General features: G+C 45.3%; 1 pseudogene; it reads left to right on the top strand.

The window, feature by feature from the left end:
• The first annotated feature begins 655 nt into the window (after positions 1-655).
• Positions 656-1,291, top strand: LOC143883636 (protein ALTERED XYLOGLUCAN 9 pseudogene; annotated as a pseudogene).
• The last annotated feature ends 20,251 nt before the right edge of the window (positions 1,292-21,542 follow it).

Here is a 21,542-nt window from a genome sequence, read left to right as displayed (position 1 = left end):
TGACCACATCCAAACCCCCATCCCCAACCTCCGTCCAACCCTTTCTCAGCCACCCAAAACCCATTCGGTTTCCACCGAACCCCATCCAAACCCTCTCCTCCACCTCTGCAACTACACAGCAACCCATCTTCTCCGGCAAAGACCACCGGAATCCGGCCATCCCTTTTCTGCTAACCCATGTTCATTCAAACCAAACCCATTTCCCTCCATTCCCACCATGGATTCCGGCAAACCCCATGGAAATCCGACCACCCAAACTTCTTCATCTCCCATTAAGAAACCCCATAGCCTACGCCCTGTTTCGTTCTAAACCCACATCCACCACCATCAAACCACCTTCCCGCCGGCAAGCCATCATCTACCCTTATTACTACACCAGCCACCTCCATCTCCTCTCCACTCCCATCTCTACCCAAAACCCATTTTCGAGATCAAACCCTTTTCGAAAAACCCATCTCAGCCATCGTTTATCCCCCAAACCCATCTCATTTCCCCATTTTTTATATCAGATCCAACCCCCAAAACAAACCCACTTCCCCTAATTCCGTTCTTGTTTTTTTGATTTGGCTTCTTGGGTTATGTTGGGTCTTTCTCGACTTCGAATTTCTGTGATCTAATCCTCTCAAAAGTGCCATAAAAGATAAAAAAAAAAAAGATGATCAGGACCGTTCAATTTGGGCTTCTTGCAGCTTCTGTTGTTCTCTTTGTACCCATTGGAATGGCAGGTTGGCATCTAAGTGGAAAGAAAATGCTCTTTTTCAGTGGTATTCTCTTCATAACTCTCTTTGTAAGTGTTCATCTCACCCCTTATTTCCCTTCAGTCTCTGATTTTGTATCCTCATTTTCATCTGTTGTATTAGAGAATAGAGATTCTTGCATTTCTTTTCTCCATGAGATTGTTTGGGATGAAACCCCAAAACCCAATAGGATTGATGAATTCTCTGCGAATTCTTCGAATTACGACTTTTCGTGGGCATGGGCGAAATCTACGCCAGTAATTGCTTGTGGGTTTCTAAGATTAGGTCAAATTGATGCTTCTGATCTGCTCAGCGGGTCTTGGGTTGTTGTAGCTGGGGACTCACAAGCTCGTCTTTTTGTCCTTTCTTTGTTGAATTTAGTTTTGGATTCAACACAAATGGAAATGGTGGAAGGGGATCTGTTTAAGCGGCATAGCGATTATCATATTGTGATTGAAGAGCATGGTGTGAAATTGGATTTCATTTGGGCACCTTATGAGATGAATCTAACCGATGTTTTTGAAGAAATTCAAACACGATCATCGGTCTCCTGATGTTTTGGTCATGGGTTCATGGCAATGACGGAACGTCTCTTGAGCCAACCCTTTCCCTTCCTGCCTTAGAGTTTTCACAGGTTAAGGGATTTCTTCCTTTTTAGAGTCTGTCATAGAGAGTTTAGGAGTCTGTCCTTCCATCTTTCAGAGTCAGTCTTCAGCATAGGAGTCAGTCCTTCAGTCTTTCAGGAGTCTGTCTTATCATCACAGGGGTTAGGATTCTGTCCATCCCCTCATCAAATCATGTGATTTTTATCCGCTCCTGCAAGGTATAGGATGCTGTCCAACCCTTGCAGAGTTGTTATTCTGTTCATTCCCCCCCGCAAAGCATAGGATGCTGTCCAACCTTTGCAGGATATCAGGAGTCTATCCTACCCTTATGATGATAGGATTCTGCCTTCTTGTGTCAAAAATTCAAAAACATTAAAAATATCTGAAAAACCAAAAAAAATCTTAAAAATCTCGAGTCATTAGGAGTGTAGTTAGGAAAATCTGGTCCGAACTACGGATGGCTTGATCCCTAGCTGAGGGGTACGTAGGCAGCTCAGGCGTGCTGCTGGCATCCTGAGTCCAGTCACCCTTCTTTACACCATTTTTACATCACCCTTTTTTACACCATTTTTACATCACCCTTTTTTTTTACACCATTTTACAAATATTTCTCACCTTTTCGTCCGAACTACGTTGGCTTGATCCCTCTCCGCAGGGTACGTAGGTAGCTTGGGTCCACCCAAGTTCAGTCAAACCTTTTTAATAAATATTTTCAAACATTTCAAAACAAAAGCAAAAATGGGCAAGGATGGTGATTGCCAGGTCACTCGGAGCCCTCTTATCATTCCATTTCCGGTTTTCATCGTGATTTTCCGGTTTCCATCGGTTTTCTGACGTTTTATCGGGTTTTGAGACGGGCGATGACGTAGCGTGGTCCCTTTACAGGGATTGTCCTCGCTGAGCCCAACGATAGGTCATGACGATCGCGAGACTTGTCAGATCTTCAGCAGATTAGGATCGCTGGGCTTGATTCCTTTTGAATTGCCCTCTGAGCCTATCGTGTGTTCCATCTTCTTTCCCCTGGCATTTTTGGTTCTCACATGCCGTTGATTTTCTGATTTCTTTCTCTTCTTACACCTTTTAGCTTGCCGTGTGCTTATCTTAGATTTCTCATGCATTCTAGTTTGTTTGTTCTTCGAGCGTGCGATCGATTGCCATTTTCTTAGTCGTATCTCTTGCATAGGCTCGCATGCTAGTGTGTTTACTTTACTGCTTTGATTGCTTAGCTATAACGTTTATCCATTCATCTTAGCTTGATTATCTGTCTAAACTTAGATATTTGCTTTCCTTATCTCATTATATCTATCATTATCTGCTTAGCTGTAGCTATGCATGCGATTGTTTATTGCTTTCTTAGATGTGATGAGTTAGGATTAGGTGCGATGAGTTAGGATTTGGATGTTCATTTTCTTTGCCCATCCCCGGCTCATGCATGCTTAGATAGACGTTTTCTCGGGGATGATTGTTCCCATTTCACATGATTTTTGCCCAAAACTCTTCAAAGTTAATAATAAATGGCATAAGAGACCAGGTGCTTGCACTTGGGCGAATTGGGGGCGCCTAACCCCTTCCCCATTCGTCATCAGGCACGGACCTTTTGTATCTCTGGTTATCTGTTGCGACAGAGCACAGCATGGGATCCAGGGCCTACTTCCTTGGATGGCGACTCTTTCTTTGTTTAAGGTGCGTTTCGAATCCGGGCTAGTCCCCGAATCGAGAGGTATCTCACTTTACATCGCCGCTCATGCTGTGAGGGGCACTCTTTCGAGAGTTCCTTGGTGGAGCTCTCCTTCATGTGGATGATCCTGAGACTCGCGTGGGGGCCCGTGCCCCCGCTTCTCTCGGATCGGGGTCCACAGATTGGCGACTCTGCTGGAGAATTTTTGAAACATTGCCTAACTCTGTAAAAACGCCATTTTAATTAATTTTGAAGAAATTTGGGTCAAAATCAAGTTAAATGGGAACTTTATTGTTAGAAATCCAGGGGCACCAAGTAGATACAAAGTAAAACAAGGGCTCACACACTCACTTTCATCCATTGCATATATTACCTGTTTTGTGGTTACTTTTCTGTTGTGGATATACTATCAGGTTACTCTCGGAGAGATACTATAAGTAGGAGCCGTGAGGGCTATACCCGCCTTCTAGTGCCACCGCACCAGTAGTATCTCAACACCTGGACACCTTGTGTGTAAAACGGACATAGTTCGTGTGCTGGGCGATAGTCACAGCATACAAGTAACTATGCACCCGGCCAGGTGGACCTCGTGACATTACTCTCTCTATATATTGCATGGTCCTTTTGTTTGCATTTATGGACGAACGCGTGTTGCTCACACATGTGGAGCCCAGATTTAGGAGCCTTGTCCTGTCTATAGATTATTGTAGTTCACTTTAAGTGGCTACAATGCGGTCCTAGTACACTCACATGTCTGTCTTGAGTCAAGTGTCTTGACTCTACTGGATTATATTTAGGGCTGGTGCCCCTGGTCAGGATGTATATATATATATATATATGTATATATATTTATTACTAGATTAGGGCTTGCTTCATAGTTAGGTTTTCTTTCCTAATCTAATATATTTTCCCATCCATCCATCATTTGGGTTATGATCAGATCATTGGTTTCACATCATTATCTCTATAGCCATGATCTATCTTCCCAGGAGCTTGATCATTTGATTGATCCTGATCAGATGTACTCCGCATGTCGATTATGAGTCTATCTTGCCATTATCATTACCGGAGTGTGTGTTCTTGCTGAGAGCCTTGCTTTATCTTGACCATGACGGCATACTCTTCATGTTTAGTTGCTGAGACCCTCCTGGTATAGCTGTCATGCTGTCGACTTTTTTTCAGAACCCTTGAGCTTAATCATTATCCTTTTGGGTTCATTGACAAACCATGTGCTTACCTTACCACATCTCTTGGTATAGCCGATATGCTGCCGAATTTTCTCCAAATACCTTGAGTGTGGTCATCATCCTTTTAGGCTCATTGACAAACCATGTACTTGCCGTACCACATCTTCATGTACAGCTGTTATGCTGTCGGATTTTATCCAAGGGGAGGATGTGTTTGTGCTACCTTTTGTTTCAACTTGCACATTACATTGTCATGCGATTAATTCTCATTGAGCCTAGTGTTTATGGTGTCTATGACAGGAGTCTTAGTCACTCATCTACCATCAACCCCAAAAGAGCTTTCATCTCTGAACTCGCTCGGTCTAGCTAGTCCGTTGTACCCATTTCCTCTCACATTGCCCAGATGGCCGAGTATACTGAAAATCTCGTCTTGACAGAAGTGAGAGAGATGATGATGATATCCATGACCTGATAGACAAAGATCCCCTCATTATTCTTGAACTCAAGTGCTTCCAAGAACCCTACACCTAACCGTGTTGCACCTCGTACACCCGCCATGGGAACCATTTCACCCATTCAACCCGTCATATATCTTACCACCTTTACCCGTACCACCTCTGGGCTGGAAAATGATTGGGAAGGAAAAAGAAAAATGTCAGAGCTTGAACTCCTTGAAAACGTCATACCAGAGAAAGCCTTGCCATTGTCAGGTGCTAAAGAACAATTTGAGCTGAGTCAACAGAAACCAAAGAGGCCCTCCCTTCTGAGATTCTAACTCTAGGATTGTTCTCTCCAATCATTATCATCATTAATGAAGGCACGTTGTCCTTGAACTTTCAGCGCCAATCCGTTGCCTCCGATGAAGTGTCACATCTTTGAAATTTGTTTTGAAGTGTGTATACCAACCCTCCTGTCAAAGTTGGTAAGTCTAACCATGTCAATATCAATTCTAAGTATGTTGTGTTTATTGGTCTCTCTCATTGAGAGCCAATATCCAGTCTTTTGTTGAATTTGATGGAGAGCCTATCGTGGCGCGTCAAAAATCAATGTATGTACTTCAAACATTCAATGCAACGAACATTTGATTCCAGTGTCGTCAATATTCTTGTATATGTTCACTCTTGGATCTAATGTTAATAAACAAATTAAGACACCCTCCTCGAACGAGGATGGCGTTGAAATTCTCCTCGAGATTTGAAAGATGATCAAACGAGAGGAAGAGTGTTGAGCAAAGCCACTTGAAGATGAAATCGATACCGTGGATAGGGGTATCGAAATCCGAAACTCGGGAAATAAGGATTGGAAAAATCTCCCGAAGAGCGCAAAGAATCGATAAACCTATTTAGAGGGTTCAAGGAAGTGTTGCTTGGTCCTATGAGGATAAATCGGAAGCATGCCTTGGCACTGTTCAACGTGAGTTACCCTCAGCTTCAGGCATCAGGTTGAAAAAGCAAAAATTTCAAACGAAGAATACTAGACATCAAGTGAAGTTATTGAAAAATTGAGAGAAGACTTTCGGACAACAAAGTCATGAGCATGGAACATGAACCCCAAAAAGAATACTTGGGCTATACGTTCCGATGGAATTTCAAGTCAAAGTAATCAAAGAGTAAGGGCATTCCCACATTTCAAGTGAAAAAAGAAGCAGAATGAACAAAGAAAGAAAAAGAAAAAATCCAGAGAAGAAAGGAGAAGGGAGCATGCCCCACGTCAACTCCTCAAGAACGTCAGAATCGCAGGAAGCGGAGTCGATAAATAGATTGAAAATTTCAAAATCTTCAGCATTCAGAGAAGACCCAGAGTCGTAGAATCCCGAGTATCAGTCCAAGATCCCAAAGACAAAGTGGGAATTCAATCAGTCTAGCTTGCACAATGCAGATGAAGTCTTGCCAGGAAATGCCGCCAGACTCCTAAAAAAAAAGAAAAAAAAGTTCAAAGCCATTGAACCTTGCCATTCAAGAAACTTGTATGCCAAAACATCAGAAGGCCATCCTTGGACGCCTGAGCCTTAAATGCTAAAAATCCCAAGTTTGAAAAATCCTTTTACAAACACCTTCGAGCCTCAACAAAATCAAACATTCTTTTCAAACACCCGTAAACCAGGAGCATTTCTGTCCAAACTACGCGGACCTGATCCCTTTCTACAGGGTACGTAGGCAACCTGATCAATTCAGGTTCGGTCAACCTTTGGAATAAAAGTTAAATTATTCCCTTTCAACTTTTGAGCTTAAAGCCAAATCATTCTGTTCCAAACCCCAGCGAACTACGTGGACCTGATCCTCCATTTTTGGGGTACTTTAGGCAACCTGGCCAATCAAGGTTCGGTCGAAACTTTGAAATCCAAAAGAAATAGCCAACCCTTTTGAATCCAAGCCCGCCAAGAAAGTCCTTCTGGTGAACAAGCAGAGGTTCAAAGTCGAGAAGAAAAAACGATGGAGTCTGAAGACCCGCTAGGCTGAAAACCCGAGAGGGCAGTCTAGGCAAAATTTAGGGTCATTCACCCGCTAAGTTGACAACTAAGGACTAAGTGAGGACTTGGACAGAGCTCGGGCGGAGAGAGCGACCTTTGATGATACTGTCACTCAACTTCGGGAAGATCTCCGGAAAACCATGGAGGGAAGAAGTCGCGCGTCGGACAAACTGGCGGTGGCCCGGTGAACGCACGCCCGGGAGCTGGCGGAGGCGCGGGAGGAGTGGCGTGGCTCAGAGGAGTTCCTTAAGGCTGCGGCTACGTTCAGCGTGGATGTTGAGATTGATGCTTTTGCTGAATGCCGGCGGCGTGTCCACGAGGTTGATCCTTCCTTTCCCCTGGACAAACTGATGCACGAGGCTGAGGCGGATCCTCCGTCGGTACCAGCAGAAGCACCGGAGCTGGTCGATGAGGAGGTGGCTGCTCTGGTGGATCCTGTAGTTACCGAGACCTCTGAGGGGGCTTAGTGATGCCAGGATGTCTTTTGGATCTTATATTTTACCTTTTCTTGTGAGTCTGTAATAACTTTTGAATTCTCCTTCTTCTTCTCTTCTTTTCTGCTTTCTTCTTTTTTCTTTATATACACGGTGCGCTCCGGGTTATTCGAGCCTTTTGAATTTTAATCTGATCGTCGAGAATGTTCCTGGTGCACCCCGTGGGGTGTCTTTTTTGCGGAAGGACTATCTTCCCCTCGAGTGATCAGTTCGGGGTTAATGGGTCCCGCCTGCCCTTTTAGGGGGAGGTCTTTTCTTCATGGGGAGCGTTTTAGGATATTCTCGGGGGGATCGGCCCCGATGCTACCTCTGTCTCGCTCCCTGTCTTCTTTCGGGTCCCTCGTTTATCATGGGCCGGAAAGTGGAGATACGTATGTCTTAAGTAGAAACGCTATTCCATTGATTCGTTTAAGGAGAAAAAAATACATCTTTGCCTCTAAAGACACAAAAAGAAACAAACAAACATTCGTCATGCTTTTAAAGAAAAACACGGAGCTTACCCTGTTCTTTTGCTGGTAAAATTCTCGGAGGTTGTCCATGCTCCAACTTCGAGGGACTGGGGTCCCGTCGAGACGTTCTAGCTGGTAGGCCCCGGGGCAGAGTGCTCGAACGACCCTGTATGGTCCTTCCCATTTAGGTGCGAGTTTTCTGGTGTTGCGGGGGTCGGATACCGCCGTACGCCATAGTACGAGGTCTCCGGGTTTTACCGAGCGCTTTCTTACCCGGGCGTTGTAGTATCGTGCCACCTTTTGCTGGTAGGAGGCGGTTCGGAGAAGGGCTTGCTCTCTTTTTTCGAGCATGAGATCGAGGGTGTTCCGGAGGAGCTCGAAATTTCCCTGTTCGTCATAATTCGCGGTGCGGAAGCTGGGGAGGCCAATTTCCAACGGAATGACCGCTTCGGCCCCGAAGGTTAAACTAAAAGGGGATTCTCCAGTCGCGGTCCGCGGCGTCGTTCGATAGGCCCAGAGGACGCTAGGTAGCGCTTCTACCCAGTCTTTCCCAGCTTCTCCTAATCGCTTCTTGAGGCTCTGAAGCAAGATCCTGTTAGTTACCTCTACCTGTCCATTGGCCTGCAGGTGTGCTACGGAGGTGAAACGGTGTTCGATGCTTAGGTTATCGCAGAATTTGCCAAATTCGGCGCTTGCGAACTGGGGACCGTTGTCCGTTACAAGTGTCTTTGGAATGCCGAAGCGGCAAACCACGTCGTGGTAGAAGAACTTCTCTGTTGCTTTCGAATTGGGTTTTGCCACGGCTTTGACCTCGACCCATTTGGTGAAGTAGTCGATGGCGACATACAACATGGTATGCCCCCCGGGGGCTTTCGGGAAGGGTCCGAGTAGATCCATGGCCCACATGGCGAAAGGCAGGGGTCCTGCTATCGCGGTGTATGGTGTGGCCGGTTGGTGGGGGGTGGTTGCGTACCTTTGGCATGGGCTGCATTTTTTGACGAACTCCTTGGCGTCCCTGAGGATCGTAGGCCAGAAGTAGCCGTGCCTGTCCTTCCGCCCCCGTGGTCTCCGCAGATCCCTTCATGTACTTCTCGCAGGGCGTAGTCTGATTCAGAGGGGACCAGGCATCGGAGGTACGGCCATGTGTATGACCGTTTGTAGAGCTTGGGTCCGTGGACCACGTAGGGGGCGGCTCTTGCAGTTAGGCGCCGGGCTTCCAGCTTATCTGTGGGTAGTATACCGTCTTTCAGGTATCGTATGATGGGGTCCATCCAGTTTGGTCCAGGTGGGATTTCCAAGACTTGCACCTCGTCGATGCTGGGGTGGGGCAGTATTTCTGTGAGCACGGTACCGAAGTCATGGGTCTCTTCGGTGGCCATCCTTGATAATGCATCTGCTCGGTTGTTCATGTCCCGTGGTACTTGGAGGATCTCTACCTCTCCCATTCCCTGCAGCTTTTCTTTTATCTTATGGAGGTATCTCTTCATTCTGGGGCCCTTGGCTTCGTATACGCCGTTCACTTGGTTGACGACGAGCTGGGAGTAGCTATGGACTTTTAACTTTGCTGCGCCGAGCTCCGCGGCTAGACTTAGTCTTGCCAGCAAGGCTTCGTATTCAGCCTCGTTGTTGGAGGCTTTGACATCTAACCTGAGGGCGTATTCCAGTGTGAATCGTTCTGGGCCGTGGAGGACCACCCCCGCCCCGTGCCCTTTTGGCCTGCTGAGCCGTCAACGTGCAGGGTCCAATGAACCTCGTCGGTTTGTTCCGCCACGTTTTTGCTAGCCGTCTGTTTGGTGGGGCCGTCGCCATTTTCCGTTGTCGCTGGTTCCTCGGCCAGGGCCATGGATTCCACTTTAAAGTCAGCGAGGGCCTGGGATTTAATGGCTGGTCTCAGGCGGACTTGTATGTCGAACTCTCCCAACTCGACGGCCCAACTGATCATCCTACCCGAGGTCTCTGGTTTCTGGAGAATTTTCCTCAGGGGTTGGTCGGTCAGAAGCGCAATGGGGTGGGCCTAGAAGTAGGGGCGGAGCTTTCGAGCGGCGCTGACGACTACGAGGGCGAATTTCTCTATGTTTAGGTACCGGATTTCTACACCGTGGAGAGTCTTGCTCACGTAGTACACCGGGTGTTCCTTTTTGTCGCTTTGTTTGGCCAACACCGCATTCACTGCCGTGGGGCTGACGGCCAGGTATAAAAATAGCTCTTCCCCCGGCTCGGGTTTGGCGAGTACGGGCGGTGTCTGAAGGTATTGCTTCAAGGAGTTGAAGGCCTCTTGGCAGGTCGGGGTCCATTCGAACTCCCGTATGTTTTTTAATTGTTTGAAGAAGGGTTGGCATTTTTCTGCCGATTTGGGCATGAATCGGTCGAGGGCCGTGATTCGACCTGCGAGCCTCTGTACTTCTACCGCCATTGCCGGGGGTTCCATGTCTAGGATGGCTTGGATCTTTTCGGGGTTGGCCATGATCCCTCTCTGGCTGACCGTGAACCCCAAGAATTTTCCGGAAGTTACCCCGAAGGCGCATTTCGCGGGGTTGAGCTTCATTCGAGCTCGTCGTAGGGTGCTGAAAGTTTCCTGAAGGTCGGAGATGTGTTTGGAGGCTTCCAGACTTTTTACAGGCATATCGTCGACATACACCTCTACATTTCTTCTTATTTGTGCTTGGAACAGCTTATTTACGAGCCGCTGGTAGGTGGCGCCCGCGTATTTTAAACCGAAGGGCATAACAGTATAGTAGTAGACTCCCTGATCGGTGATGAACGCCGTTTTCGGGATGTCTGGCTCGTGCATTTTGACCTGATTGTAGCCTGAGAACGCATCCAAGAAGGTGAGAAGTTTGTGTCCGGATGTGGCGTCGATGAGTTGGTCTATGCGCGGCAGGGGGTAGGGGTCCTTTGGGCAGGCCTTGTTTAGGTCTGTGAAGTCTATATAGGCCCGCCAAGCTCCGCTAGCTTTCTTGACCATGACGACATTTGACAGCCACTCGGGGTATCGGATTTCTCTGATGAACCCGGCTTGTAGTAGTTTTTCCACTTCGGCCTTTATGTGAGTTTGACGCTCTATCGCGAAGTTCCTTTTTTTCTGCCGGACGGGTTTAAGGGCTGGGTTCACATTTAACTTGTGAACGGCCAGATCCTTGGGTATCCCGGGCATGTCCTTAGCGGACCATGCGAACATGTCTTTGTTTGTTCTGAGGAAGTCGATCATTTGGTCTCGCAGGGGGCCTTTTAGCAGGGAGCTGATCCGGACTTGTCTCTCCGGCTGATCTTTGGCTAGGGGGATGGACTCTAGCTCCTCGGCGGGCTCTCCTCTGATTATGCGGGCCCACTGCCGGGGATCTTCACTACCGATCGTGAAATTTTCGGCCGGGGCATTGGTTCCTCTCAGGCTTGCGGCGTAGCATTGGCGTGCTATCATTTGCTGTCCCTGGACCTCTCCTACCCCGGTCGGAGTGGGGAATTTCATCTTGAGGTGGGGGGTGGAGACTACTGCTCCCAAATCTCTTAGAGCAGGCCGTCCAATGATGGCGCTGTAAGTGAATGGTATATCTACGACCAGGAAGGTGGTCAGGATGGTTTTTTGGAGGGGGTATGTTCCGAAGGTTACGGGTAAGTCGATCTTGCCGTCGACCCGTACGGACGCACCGGAGAACCCGTAGATAGAGTATTCCGCGGGTCCTAGCCTTTCTTTGCCCAGTTTCATTTCTTCGAACGCCTTGAGGTGTAGCACGTTGACGGAGCTTCCTGTGTCCACCAGGATTTTTCCTATATCGAAGTTGGCGACGACCAGTCTGATGACCAGTGCGTCGTCGTGCGGGACTTGTAGCCCGTCGAGGTCTTCGTTGGAAAAAGTGATGATCTGGCCTTGTAGGGGTGGATCCGTTCGGGCCTTTTTGGAAGGCATATCCATGGAGAATATTCGTTCCGCGTATGCCCGCCGGCCGGCGGTTGTCGGCCCTCCCGTGATGATATTGATTTTCCCGATAATGGTGGGCGGCTGTTCGCGGGCCTGCGGTTGCTCGGGGGGCTCCTCTTTCCGGGGGCGCTGGTGGCGGTGCGCGTCGCGTCTGCTTCGGGATCGGCGTCTGCTTCTTGAGCGATGCCTGCTAGGGGATCGATGTCGGCTTGTGGATCGGCGACGGTTGTTGGACCGGCGTCCATTGGGTGACCGATGCCTACCTCTGGGCTCGTCGGAGGGATGCTAGACCTTGCACGAGCTTTCGTCAGGACTCCTGAGATATTGATTTAGGTGCCCTTCTTCGGCCAACTTTTCCAGTTGGAGGCGGAGGTGGAAGCAGTGGTCAGTTTCGTGGCCGTGGTCCCCGTGGAATTCGCAGAATTTTCGGGCGGACCTCTTCTTGGGTCTGTGGCCATTCTCTTGGGGGGGGGGGTCAGGAGACCTTGATCCCTGATGGCCAGTAGAATGTGGGAGAGGGGGAACTTTAGCGGGGCGGTTCCCAATCTCTCGAAGATGGGGACGGGGTTTCTGCCCGCCTGCCTCTCGTCAGCACGTGGCCTTATGGCCCTTCGGCAGTCGTTTTTCCTTTCATCGGGGCCGCGCTGATTCTGTTCTCGGGTGCAGGCTTCTTCTGCTCGTACGAACTTATCAGCCTTGGATTCAAGTTCCTGTAGGTCTCGTGGTGGCTTGAGGGTGAGGTGCAGTTTGAGATTCGGATCGGTGGTGGCATGCTTTAGTGTGGCGACCGCTATTTGGACGTCCATGTTAGAAAGTTGGGCTAATTCGGCGTTGAACTTCAACATGAAGTCTCTCAGGGTCTCGTTTCTTCCTTGCCGGAGGGCTAAGAGGGCATCCGCTGGATCATGGCGGAGGCGGTTGTTGGCGAACCTTGCGCTGAACTTCCTCCCAAATTCGTGGAAGGATGCGATGGAGTCGGGCTCCAATCTCATGTACCAGTCATTGGCGGTTTTTCTTAGTAGGGACGCGAAGGCTCTGCACATGAATCCGTCCGACGCGCCTCGGAGCGTCATTACCCTTTTGAAGGTTTGGAGGAACTCGAGGGGGTCTGTGCTTCCATCGTACAGACCGAAGCGGGAGAGGTCTATGCCTGCTTCTGCTGGGGTTTTTAAGACCTCCGAGGTGAATGGGGATGCCGTCTCCCTTTCCCACTCATCGAGGATGCCGTGGGCGTAGAGTTTTTTCATTTCTAGTTTTACCTCCCGGATCTGTCTTTGTAGGTCAGCTATCGGGTCCACGCCGGGCGGTTGTACTGAGGTTGCCACTTCTTCCGCCCGAGCCAGGGGCGGTTCCTAGAGGCGGGTAGCTTGGACAGGGGGAGCGCGGCTGTTTGTAGCCTGCCTCCCGCTGTATCGGTGGTATCCCCTAGTTGCGGGCGGCAGAGGGCTATTTGCTGACGGGGACGGCGTCCGGCGAGTCGGTGCTCGCTTTCGCCGGGGATGGCATTCCCCTGGTTGTTCCTCGTTGCCTTCGTCATAGGCCTCTGTCTGCTCCTGCGTTATCGAGGGCCTCTCCGAGGCCGGAGGAGGCAAGCGTTGGAGTAGTTCTCGGCGAAGTTCGTTGAACATCTCCATGGTGGGGACCATCTACGGCGTGCTAGAGGAGGGCTGGTGTCGGCCCGAGGGCGGTGAGTTGGGTTCTTGGGAGGTTGAGGTGCTGGTTTGTGCGCGTAGAGCCTGGCTTCGGGTCATTACCCCTATTTCTTGCTGTTGGGTGTGGTTTCTCATCGCCATATGGCGTTTAGTACTCGACGAGTCCCACGGATGGCGCCAATATGATGGCGTCTGAATCCGGGTCTGCGATCGCGCGGTCGGTAGAGGGCCTCCGCGGGGTCTGCAATCACTAACAAAGGGGGTCAGGGGGTCCAGGGTGGGTCCCGGACGACCACTTCGACACCCAAGTCAGATCCTTCGACCAATCAATATAAAGAACAGCGAGAGGGGGAAGGGAGTTTCGATCAGGGTTACCAGGGGCAGCGCGCGAGCTCTTTTTTGGGTGTGTGAATGAATGGGTCGGAGGGGACTAGCAGGGAGAATAGGATCGAGCTCCTAGCCTCCTCTGTTGTTGCCTCGCCTCTTTTTTCGGTGTGGCGAGTGGGGAATCGGTTCCTTCGTGTTGCGGAGTGGGGAATCGGTTCCCTCCTCCTTTCCTCCTTTTCCTTCTTTCTTTCTTTTTTCCTCTCCTCAGGGCTAACCTCCCTCTCCTTTTAAAGGGAGGTGTGCGGCTCTTTTCATCATTATGGAGGGAAAACCTTCCTTTGCAGGATTGGGCCATCCCCCTGTCTTGCCGGCGCGCGTGGCCATTTCCTTCCATAATTTGTGATGATGAGGCCTGGGCGGCGAGAGGGCGACACATGTCATGAATGTGTGGTCTTTGCCGTTTTCCAACGCCATTCTTCATGATGGTTGGGCTCTGCTCGTGCATGGATGACACGTGGCGATATCTAGGAGCGTAGCCGTATTTGTACCCCATCAATACCCACTACAACAGTGGGTCCCACTTTGATATGAACCATCTATCTGGTAGGCCATGCTTTGGATCTTAGGTTGACGGTTTTGATCAGCCGAAGATGGGACCCATTATGCCATTGTGTTTACGCTATTTGGACGGTAGAATCTTCAAATTGGACTCGGTGGGTGTTCCAGATCGATGATCTGACCATCCACTTGCACAGCATTGTATGATTCACGCCTTGTTTAAGTACTGGAACTCTACTTCTTACGATATACTTCTCTAATCAGCTTTTAAAGGCTGCTAAAATTTTCTGGAAGATGCTCTAAATATCAAGTCATAATAGGTAAAGCATGGAGTGTCATAATCAAAACAAGGGGGTGCTGTTGTTGCAAGTTTGCAACATTTATGTGATCAATATCATTTATCAGGAGCCAGCTCCTTCATCAATGGGCTATATTGAAACAACACTCGGATTTCTACTGGGTTCAATGGCTTGCAGAGGGATGGGTTAAGATTAAAACAATCAAAGCCCCACAATTAACCGGCAAAAGTTCACTAATTGGAAACTCAAGTGAAATTGAACTTTTATTGCTACAACTGCATACATAAACAGATCACTTAGTAGAACATATACATGTACAAGAATGGGAACTCATGTGGCCTTCCACTTCAATCTAAGGGCTGAAACACTCCATGAACATAGAAATGGTAGCCTCAGAGTAGAGAGTCACTGGCCTTGCCTTGGCTCGAAAGATGAGAGAAGGCCTTTTTGCTTCGACCCCGACTGCCTTGTTTGGCTCGACCTCAAGTTTTGAACCATCTGTGACAATGGTGCGATCCTTTTCTCGCAGTTTCTCGAATTGACTCGTCCCGATATCCTCCAAGCTAGACATTGTCAAAGAAGGCTAGAGTAAATATGAGCACAGTGAGTAGTAAGGAAGTGTTTAAAGTAAAGGACTTGTTGGTTGTGGGAGTGTTTGATGGGAGAATTCTAAGAAGGTAAAGGTGTATATATAAGTTTTAAGGGGCAAGTGAAAACACTGGGTTTTGCCTCAGAATTCAGAAAGCCTCAAATTTTAGCGGTTTTTGTTTTGTGGGCCTGTATCTGTGTGCTGGACATGCTCTTTGGACAACAAGTCTTTGAGCTTCATCTTTGAAAATCAAAAGTAAAAACCTCTTCGAGCTTGTATTTCTACATCTTATCAAGAGGCACTCCATAGAGCTTTCATTTGCTTATTTCTTTGGAGTGATTGTGAGATATATAACTTTGTAATCCGCCTATTAAGAAGTGAAATACACAAGAGGGGGGGTGAATTGAATTTAACTCAATATTAGGCCTTTTGAAAATTATCTATAAACCCTAATTGGAATTTTTCTTCACTTAAATAAATATTTGGTTAGTGCAAATATAATTGAAAGAACAAAGTGAAATGCCAAACCAAAACAATAATGGAAATGCAAGAGTGAGAAATTGACACACCGATATATAGTGGTTCGGCCAACGGCCTACTCCACTCTACTCAAGGTCGCACTTGAGGGATTCCACTATAGGAGACCTCCACGATGCCCGGCTCCGAGGCGGTTACAAATCCAAGGGATATTAAACAAGGATGCCCTTACACCTTTACAAAGACTCTCCTTCTCCGCCGAGTTCTAAGCGGTTGCTCTCTAGGGAATTAAAAAGGGAATGCCCTAGCCACCTACACTAGATTTGAAAGAGAATAGCTTGGCTTCTTCTTGAAAGCTTGATGCTCTTTGTAGACCCTTGATTGCTCTTCAAAGATGGTGATTTGCAAGTGAAAGCACTACTATATCCAAACTCAAAAGATTCACAAGTGAAAGGCAAGTTTGGGATGAAAAACAAAAACTCAAGCTAAAATGGATTGCAAATGTTTTTGATGCTTAAGGATGTTTTTCAAAGATCAAGAGAGAGTGAAAAACTTCTCTACATGTTGTATATATAACCACACCAAAGAATATGACCGTTTGGGGGTGGACATATCAAAAACCAACAATTAATTTGAATCCCAACGGCTATTTTTTAGTCTGTGGCGAGGTTCTCCGAGTTCCGAGAACCATTCTCGGAGTTCCGAGAATTCTCGGAGTTCCGAGAAATATTCTCGGAGTTCCGAGACAACGGCCAGAAGAAATAAAATTTCTACTGGACCATTTCTCGGAGTTCCGAGAAATTGTCTCGGAGTTCCGAGAAAGTGTCCAGATGCTACTGGACCTTTTCTCGGAGTTCCGAGGGAACTCTCGGAGTTCCGAGCTCGGAGCTCCGAGAAGCCTAAAAATCCGCAGTTTTTGATTTTTATTGCAAATTTGATTTTTAGCTTTTGGAACTCAACTCCTATGGTTATTTTGGAATGTTTATGAGGGTCCCAACATGTTGGTCCACCACATAACCATTCACTAATGCATTTTAAGTTCTTAAGTGTTCTTTGAAAACCAAGTTGAAAACACTTTGCCTTGACTTGGAAATCTAAAGAGAAAGGATGTACAATGATACCTATGCAATCTTCAACTTCTCTTTAGTCTTGGTCTTCAATTGATCTTCCATCTTGTGTATGCTTGCTTGAGAGATGAGGTGAGCTTCACTTAGCTCCTTTGACTCTTGTATGGGATATCTCCAAGCATGACCATGTTGTGTGTTGGTTTCTTCAATGATCAATCCTATCTCAAACACAACACTTCGAAGCAAATTGATTAGTATTCAAAAAACACAATCAATTATGTTTAGAATCATCAAAACAAGATAGGAGAGTAGACCCTTGGGCTTACAATCTCCCCCTTTTTTATGATGACAAACAAAATTGATTATGAGGTGTGTGTGGAGTGACATAGTAGGCAAGTGAATACTAGAACTCCCCCTCAATATATGCACACATATAAATGATACAAGTTATAAGCAAGTGGTGCATATAGTCAATTGAATAGATAATCAATTTCAAACTTCTCCCCCTTTTGTCATCGACAGAAAGGGTGTAAAAAGAAATAGGAGTGGATAACTCCCCCTGAATCAATGCTTATGGTATAAAATTATATAACCAAGTAATGCACATATACCTGTTCATGATCGAGATGTTGACATATGTCAAGATGTTAGGTATTTTAATTAAAGTGAAGATACCTCTCCAACTTAGAAAAACTAAGAAGGCTAAGAATATCAATTGAGTGATTTTTAAGATTAAAAATTTGACATCTCATTCATGCAGATACTACCAAACAAAGATTATATATATAAATACTATATAGATAAGCTGGTTAAAGGCACAAAGTATTTATTTGGCAATTTCTTTGATTTGATCCGCACTCCATATGTTTAAGGCACTTCGGATATAGCAAATTCTATCATCACTAAGGGGTTTTGTAAAGATATCCGCTAATTGTTCTTCAGTGTTGATATATTTTAAGCAAATATCCCCTTTTTGTGAGTGATCTCTGATGAAGTGGTGCCTAATCTCAATGTGTTTTGTTCTTGAGTGTTGTATGGGGTTCTTTGTTAAGCTTATAGCACTAGTATTGTCACATTGGATGAGAATATTTTCCATTTTGATTGCATAGTCCATCAATGTGCTTTTCATCCATAGGACTTGAGCACAGCAAGCTCCAGCTGCCACATATTCTGCTTCTGTTGTGGACAGAGCTACTGAATTTTGCTTCTTGCTAAACCATGAAACAAGTGATTTACCCAAGAATTGGCAAGTCCCACTAGTGCTTTTCCTATCTACTCTACATCCAGCAAAGTCTGCATCTGAATATCCGATGAGAGTGAAGGAAGATGATCTTTCATACCACAGTCCTAGACTTTGGGTTCCTTTTAAGTACTTGAAGATCTTCTTAACTGCCGATAGGTGAGATTCTTTTGGATCCGATTGAAATCGAGCACAGAGACAGACAGTAAACATAATGTCTGGTCTGCTGGCTGTCAAATAGAGCAAACTACCTATCATACCCCTATACAATTTCTGATCCACAGATTTGCCAAATTCATCTTTTTCTAGCTTAGCAGTAGTACTCATGGGAATTCTTGATGTCTTACTGCTATCCATGCCATACTTCTTTAATAACTCCTTTGTATATTTTTCTTGATTTAAAAATATTCCATTTTTGTATTGTTTAATTTGGAGTCCTAAGAAGTAGGTTAACTCTCCCATCATGCTCATTTCAAATTCATTTTTCATTAAGGTTGCAAATTCATCACACAATTTTTGATTAGTTGAGCCACAGATGGTATCATCCACATAGATTTGGACAAGGAGGATATCATGATTTTCTCTTTTGATAAATAAGGTTTTATCCACCTTTCCCATCTCAAATCCCTTTTCAACTAAGAAAGTGCAAAGCCTCTCATACCAAGCTCTAGGAGCTTGCTTTAATCCATATAAAGCTTTATCAAGCCTGAAGACATGATTTGGATGTTTGAAGTCTTCAAAACCTGGAGGTTGCTCAACATACACTTCCTCTTGGATATAGCCATTTAGGAAGGCACTTTTGACATCCATTTGATATAGTTTAAATCCTTTATGAGATGCATATGCCAAAAGTATCCTAATAGCCTCCATACGGGCAACAGGAGCAAATGTCTCATCATAATCTATCCCTTCCTCCTGATTGTACCCTTGGGCTACAAGCCTAGCTTTATTCCTAGTGATAATTCCATTTTCATCCAATTTATTTCTATACACCCATCTCGTGCCAATGACTGGATGATCACTAGGTCTAGGTACTAGCCTCCACACTTTGTTCCTTTCGAATTGACTTAGCTCTTCTTGCATAGCCATCAACCAATATTCATCCTTTTCAGCTTCCTTGATGGATTTTGGTTCTAATTCGGATAGGAACGCCAGATTGTTACTCACACTACGATAGTATGATCTAGTTCTTACTGGCAATGTGGCATCACCTAAGATTTGGGATTCAGGATGATCTACCAATGTTCTCCTATCCCTAGGCAATGAGTCATCATTTTCATTTTCTACTTCCTCACTAGGTAATGTATGACTTGTTGATGCATGAGGAGGAGCACTCAATTTTGGAAAAATATGTTCAACGGGTTCATCCTCATCATGTGGCATTTCTTGAGGTGTTGGCTCTCTTTCATCAAATGTTACATGCATGGATTCTTCTACTACTAGGGTTCTCCTATTAAATACTTTATATGCTTTGCTATGAGAAGAATACCCTAAGAATATTCCATCATCCGACTTCTTATCAAATTTATGTAAATTATCTCTAATGTTCAAAATGAAGCATTTACATCCAAACACTCTAAAATAACTTATATTTGGTTTCAAGTTTTTCCAAAGCTCATAAGGTGTTTTCTTAGAGATTGGCCTTAAGTATACCCTGTTTATGATATAGCAAGCGGTGCTAACCGTTTCCGCCCAAAAATATCTAGGGAGATCATTTTCATGCAACATTGTTCTAGCCATTTCTTGGAGAGTTCGATTCTTTCTTTCTACTACTCCATTTTGTTGAGGTGTTCTAGGTGCGGAAAAATTATGTTTAATGCCATGTTCATTACAGTAAGTGTCAAAGTGTACATTTTCAAATTCCGTTCCATGATCACTTCTAATGTGGGAGATGGCAACACCTTTTTCATTTTGAATTTGATTGCATAATGTTAGGAAGTTTTCATAAGTTTCATCTTTATGTCCTAGAAATATGACCCATGTGAATCGTGAGTAGTCATCAACAACTACAAACACGTACCTCTTTCCACCTAGGCTACTAGTCTTCATTGGTCCAAAAAGATCCATATGAAGTAGCTCCAAGGGGTAGGAAGTTGAAATCATATTTTTAGGTGCAAAAGAGCTTTTCAATTGTTTTCCTAATTGACAAGTTCTACAAATGTGATCCTTGATGAATTTGAACTTAGGCAATCCTCTAACACTTTCTTTTGAGGAGAGGGTCGAAATGAGATCCATTCCGGCATGACCCAACCTCCTATGCCATAGCCAAGAATCCTCACTAATGGCATTTAGACAAGTCACTTTTTGGAGTCTAAGATCATCTAGTCCAATTGTATAAATGTTATTGTCTCTAGACCCTATGAATTTTACTTCTCCATTTATCTTATTTTTAACAATGCATTTGTCGGGATTGAAGACAACTTCAAAACCATTATCACATAATTGACTAATGCTAATAAGATTATGGGACAATCCATCAACAAAGAGTACATCATGTATGGGAGAGGTAGAGTTACCTATGGTGCCTTCACCTTTGACTTTTCCTTTCTTGTCATCTCCAAAGGTAACTTCTCCACCATCCTTGAGTGATAGTGATGCGAATTGAGTGAGGTCTCCAGTCATGTGTCTAGAGCATCCACTATCAAGGTACCATGTGTTCCTCTTGTTGTGGCTTTTAAGGCATACCTACATAGGAATAGGCAAGTGAGATCCCTTAGGTACCCAAATCTTCCTAATCTTGCTATGTTCATTTGTTTTCACTTTAGAGTTCAATTTGATCTTATCTTGTTTAGCATGCAAGCAAGCAACTTTGTAATGACCTAACAATCCACAATAAAAGCAAATTTTGGTACTACTAGAGGAAGTCTTTTCAAGTTTGTTTTTATAGTTAGATATTGTGGTATTCCATCTATGTCCAAGTCCACTTTTGTCACTTGACATTCTTTGAAGATTTACAAGTTTATCCAATTTTAATGAACTATTTTCAAATTTTTTAAAGAGTTTCTCGAGTTCATCATATTCAAAAGATAGTTTACCGTTTTCATGCTTTAGTTTGTTATTTTCAATAGAAAGATTTTGTCGATTTTCATTCAAAGTCTTAATGGTAGCATTTAGCTCATGAATCTCTACTTTGCATTTTTCATTTTCATTATCTAAGAATTCATGATCCTTTTTTAACCAACCAAATTCTTTTGTCATGTTAGTAAGAGAATTTTCAAGTGATGCAATTTTATCAAATTGAATTTCAAGTTCATCATTTGCACTTTGTAAGGAATCTAAAACTTCTTGTAAGATAATGACATCATTTAAAGTGTTTACCTCATTGTTGTCGTTTGTTGAGGCCATGAAGCACACATTTCTTGCTAATAGACAATCTTCCCCATCATTTTGTTCGCCTTCGCTTTCAATCTCCTCATCCCATGTGGCGGACATTCCTTTCTTGCCTTCTCTTCTCTTGAAGCGGTTGTTTGAAGTAGGTTCATTGTTGAGTGGACAATCCGGGCGAATGTGTCCAAGCTTCTTGCAACCGTAACATCGGGGTTGAGAAGATCCATCACCAACTTCTTCTTTCTTCTTGAATGGAGGATTGGTCCTTCTATTTCTCATGCCTCCCATGTTTCTTTGCAAGAACTTGATCCTTCTTGTTAGGAGAGCTACTTCATCCTCGATGTCTTCCTTTGCATCTTCACTTTCACCTACATTACAAGCAAAAGCAATTCCTTTTCCTTTTTCGATTTTAGTTTCGATTTCGGGTGCTTTTGTTTTGAAAATCATTTCATGTGTGATCAAGGACCCTA

The sequence above is a fragment of the Tasmannia lanceolata genome, unplaced genomic scaffold (genome assembly GCF_043159265.1).
Source record: "Tasmannia lanceolata isolate RefF3 unplaced genomic scaffold, GAP_Taslan_0.1 ptg000008l, whole genome shotgun sequence".
Classification (NCBI taxonomy): Eukaryota; Viridiplantae; Streptophyta; class Magnoliopsida; order Canellales; family Winteraceae; genus Tasmannia; species Tasmannia lanceolata.
The sequence above is the reverse complement of the archived record's forward strand: the minus strand, read 5'-3'. Positions and strand labels throughout refer to the sequence as shown.